Consider the following 5,000-nt stretch of genomic DNA (forward strand, 5'->3'; position numbering starts at 1 on the left):
TCGGGTCCTGCTGCTGTATTAACATCCATGCCCCTTAAAGCCTGATCAACTTCCTCCACTGTTACTTGGTCTGCGATTCCGGCCTCCAGGGATTCCTCGCCTATCTTATTATATTTGGCAAACCCCCTTAAGTTGTTCTTGTCGTTGGCGACTGTTAATTTCTCTATAAAATACGCTTCCAACTCTTTCTCATGTAAAGGGCATTTACTATTCACCGGAGCCCCCATCAGGGTTCTTGCTAGGTACTGTCTTTTATTTTTATATAAAGCTTGAGCTTCCTTAAATCTGCCTTTCTTTGTGTTGTACCTCCGTAGGGCGTTATTCATTTTTCTTCGACCCCTCTCCTTATCTTTAACTTTACTCCTATTGTTGGTCTGTTTCCTACCCTTTTCTGTCATCCTCGTTAATTTTCCCACCACTTCATCCATAATACTATCTAGTTCTCGGTTTCCCCTCTTGTTTGCCTTCAGACTGTCCTCTAGAATCTTTATCAATTCTATCGCTGAGTTATTTGAGGGTTCCCTAGTTCTCCTGCCATCGTGAGTGCCCTCGTCTACTTTTTCACCGACAAGTTGCCCCTCGGGTTCCTGTCTATCTATGACCTCTCCTTCTCCCTCTCCTTTATCGTTATCATCGGGGATTTCCTCCAAACTTACATTCCTCATACTAGGCTTCTTTTTATTTAACAATCTCCTTTTGTCTGATATTTGTTTGGCGGTCTTAGACCCCATCCTATCCTCAATCATTCTATTTATATTTTTATGTCCAACAAATTCAATTTCTAACCTTTGCAACATCTCAATCTCTTCATTAGACCAAATCCCTCTTCTGTTACCTTCTTTACTAACTGACCTATCCTTTTGAGTTCCTTTGCCTTGCTTCCTTTTCTCGTTCCTAAGCTTTGGATGAGCGTGTCTTTCATGTTGTCCTAGGCCTCTGGCTGTTTTAAATTTTGATGGGCACAATTCGCACTGCAAGAGGTTTTCTGTTCTCACGACTTCCTCCCTAATCTCTATGTTATTCACTATTGTGCTCTCCCTACCCCCGAGCCTACATTTAGGGAAATGACATGCTACTGCTTGGTAGCTCCCCTCCCATCTGCATTTACTACACCTGACCCTGACCGACTTTATCCCTCGACATACCTTTAAATGATTCCTAAAGAGTCCCGTGGTATTGTAAATGTTGCTACAGTAGCTACATTTAAAATCCTCTATCGGGTAGGTGATTATAATGTCCAGTTTATCTGTATCTCTAACTACTGGGTGGACAATCCTTTCCATTTCTCTCTCGTCTTGTCTCTCTTCTGCTCCGCTTCGACTAAAGTCATATGGTCCTTTAAAATTCGAGTTGAAAACTGTCCGGCTGTTAATTGGACCTGATTGAAGAGGGACCTTCTCAATCAATCCTTCCATTCGAATATCGTCCTGATTATTGTGGACCGCCTCTCTGGCTTCCCCGTGCCTGCCCGAGGGTAGCCTGGCCGGAATAAATCTTGCAGTCTCTTCCGTCTGTGTACAGGCTGAGACGGATTGTCTGTTTCGAGTTTGGCTGGCACATTTAGCACATGGGACCGCCAATAGCCACCGTGCGGGGCGGTTGTTTGCCCGTTTTCCGCCCAACCGGATATTCTGGAAGTGGCCATAACAGCCTCCACCAACTTGTTTGTCGCAGACCGAAAGGTCAACAGCCGTCTCGTATCTTTCACGGACGAGGTCGTATTAGCCGGCCTACTCCGAGTATCGCTCGGGCAACGGTGAGACGATAAATCGCCTCCGTCTAGAGCTACCTCGTTTCGGTCGTTACCAGGGGGAACCACGTGGAGGTTCGACCTATCTTTGCAGTTGATAAATACGTAAAAACAACCGCAAAGGCGACTACGCAGGCAGTGGCCTGAGGCCTGAGACCAATACCAAAACACGCTGTAGTCACATCCCCCCAAGAGTCATTTTTTTTTTTGTTGCACTCACCATCGATGATGGATCATGTCCTTTTTGAGTTTTAACGTCGCTCATCGACGAATGAATACCCCTATCCAGCGAAACCACAGCCGGATGGTCTTAAGGGGACGGGAAAATAAAACAATAAAATATTGTGAAGCCAGAATCATACCAAGGCGAGGGATGAGCTGAATTATTTAACCATTCGCAGGTTAACCACTCATCATATACTGTGTTGAGCAGTGACTTTTATTAATTAATTATACCGTAATACTACCCACCACCCTTACCTAAGTGACTAAAATCATCAACTTTATTCCTAAAATAATGCCTAAAACACAATTATTAAAATTCATAAAATTCACTAAAAATCCTAACATAAAACATACTATCTAAAACACTATAATATCCGATTTAAAAAACAAACAATTAAATTATGTCAAACGGAGACCCTAAGAGTCCATGAATATTCTTAGCAGCTCTAAGGTTAGGGAGATAACGAGATTTGTCGTATCTTGGGCGAAGGATTTAAATTTCGTAATCCCAAGTTTTTTCATGAGCTCATCATTCCTTCCGAGCCATTTTCCTCTGCATCCTAACACAAATCCATAAAAAGTTATTTCTCCCTGTCCAGTAAAATCCATTATTTCTGGTCTGAGATGTTTATATTTGGCTACTTTCTCTTCCCATGCTGCTTCTAGGGAGTTGACTTGAAAGTCTGCCCTAATGGTTACATCCACTACTGCAATACACTCCTCCTTTTTAAAAATCAGATCCGGAATCCACAGCTTTCCTACGCTATCCTTAATCCTAGGTTCCTTGTACGTTGTCCAACCCTTTTTCCCGACAAATTTCGTTAATTCTTCCACAACTCGATTATGTCTTTTAATACGAAATTGTTTGACGTAGGGACACCATCCAGAAATATGTGCTAAAGTCTCTGAAGTCGCCTTGCACCTCCTACAGTCTTTCGAGTTAAATGCTCTTCCATAGGATAACGTCGACCTGGTTGGGAATAAGTTCGTTCTCAGGAGAATGGAGTTAATCACTTTCGACGTCTTCATATGGCCTGTTCTTTTGAGCCAATTATTCGATATACTGTCGTTTTTATAATAATGAGCGCCTGCTCCTTGGCATGGGGGGGCTATCCATTTGTTGACCTCTGTCGCTCTCCAGCTCCTGTAGTTAACACTACTGAGCTCGTCTGGAATCTCATTATTACTCTCTCCTGTGAAATCCAACTCTCCCTCTATTCGATTAATGGTCGGGTTCCAAACCGATTCCAGGACTTTTAATTTACTCAGTTTCTCCATCTTTTCCACAGCACTTTCTCCGATGAAACAAAATGAGGCATGTAATATCTCGTCCTTGGATTGATGTAATCTTTCATACTTCTTCATTATCGAAATAGGTATGAAAACTCCCAATTTTGTAATTGCCAGGCCGCCGTCCCGGACTTTGGCATACAAGATACCGTCCGTAATGGATTGTGGCAGATGCAAGATTTCTTTAACAGCATTTTTAATAATCATGTCCAATTTCTTTAGGTAGTTTCCTGAGGATTCTGATAGAATTAAATAATAAAATAATCTTGAAATAAAATATGTTTTTAAAAGTTCTATTTTCTGCGCTGGTTTTAAAAGTGAGGATTTAAGATTACTGATCCAACTCGTCAGTTGGGCTTCCCAGTCGGCCTGACTGACGCCTACCCAGGGGTCTATCTTAGCCCCTAGATACTTGTCTGTCAGACCCGGCTCAATACCCTGAATAACATTATTATTAAATCTCCAATTGGTCCAATCATTATAAATAAAAGTTTTATTTCTAAAAACAAAATTAAAACCCTTAGTCTTATTTACATTTATTTCCAGCCCCGTGTTAAGACAAAATTTTTCTACTAACTTTAGATTGCCTATCATGCCCTCGTTAGACTCGCTAATTAGTGCTATATCATCGGCAAAAGCCAAGGTAGCACAATGAAAACTTTTGCCGTCCTGACCTAAAAATATACCTTGCCGCTTTTCTTCTAAGGACGTAATAAGAGGGTCCATTACAATATTGAATAAAATGGGCGATAAAGAATCGCCTTGCTTAACCCCCCGTAAAATTTCTATCGGGTCAGTTTTGCACCTGGAACCTTCAATTCGCGTAAAGTTGTTTTCATATAGACTAGCTATCAACTTGATAAATAATGGTGGGGCCTGAATTCTTCTAAGGGCTGTTAAAATAAGTTTGTGGCCGACAGAGTCGAAGGCCTTAGCAAGATCCACAAAGATCACTGCTAGGTTCCTTCTATTCTTTTTTGCTCCGTTAATTATATTATTTAAAATTTTAATATTTTCCTCACAGCCGGCCACACCCGACATAAAACCCTTTTGGCGTTTGTTAAGGTTTAAAATCTTGTTTAGTCTACCGGCCATTATTTTTGTAAATAGTCTAAGAATAATCGGGCCGATCGTGATTGGCCTCCAATTATTGATATCCTTCAGTTCATTTTCATTATTTACTTTAGGAATTAACACCGTCCTACTTAACTTAACATTTTGTGGAATCTTGCCAGATTTTATCCAGATGGAGTATAGTTTTGGGAGTATTCTATTATCTTTATTAAACAATTTTAAAATTTCCTTTAATGTCATCCCATCGGGCCCAGCTGCGGTTTCGGCGTCCGTCGCTTTAATAGCTTGAAGGACTTCGTCCACCGTAATTGGCCCCATTAAAATTTCTTCCTCTAATCCTACATTATCTTTGACATACTTTGCAAATCCCCTTAAATTACTCTTACTATTTACATTTGTTAGTCTAGTCCTATAATACCCCTCCAACTCCTCTTTATTTAATGGACATTCGCATTTTATGGGTGCCCCCATTAGGGATCTTGCCAGATATTTCCTATTTTTATTATACAATGCTTGTGTTTCTTTATATTGCCCCTTTTTCTTACTATATCTCCTCTTTGCATTGTTCTCTTTGCTGTTTTTACTTTGCTCACTATTCTTAGGTTTTGCTCTTGGTCCTGTCCTCTTATTCCTCTTTCTATCTACCTCATCATTCATATTT

The 5,000-nt window shown here is 40.7% G+C and overlaps 1 pseudogene; it reads right to left on the minus strand.

Moving 5' to 3' along the window:
* LOC148137473 (28S ribosomal RNA) overlaps positions 1-5,000 on the minus strand; it is a 12,830-nt pseudogene that overhangs the window by 3,772 nt on the left and 4,058 nt on the right.

Source organism: Chiloscyllium plagiosum, unplaced genomic scaffold, assembly GCF_037043375.1.
Source record: "Chiloscyllium plagiosum isolate Xiang-an unplaced genomic scaffold, Cpla_swu_hap1 HiC_scaffold_43, whole genome shotgun sequence".
NCBI lineage: Eukaryota > Metazoa > Chordata > Chondrichthyes > Orectolobiformes > Hemiscylliidae > Chiloscyllium > Chiloscyllium plagiosum.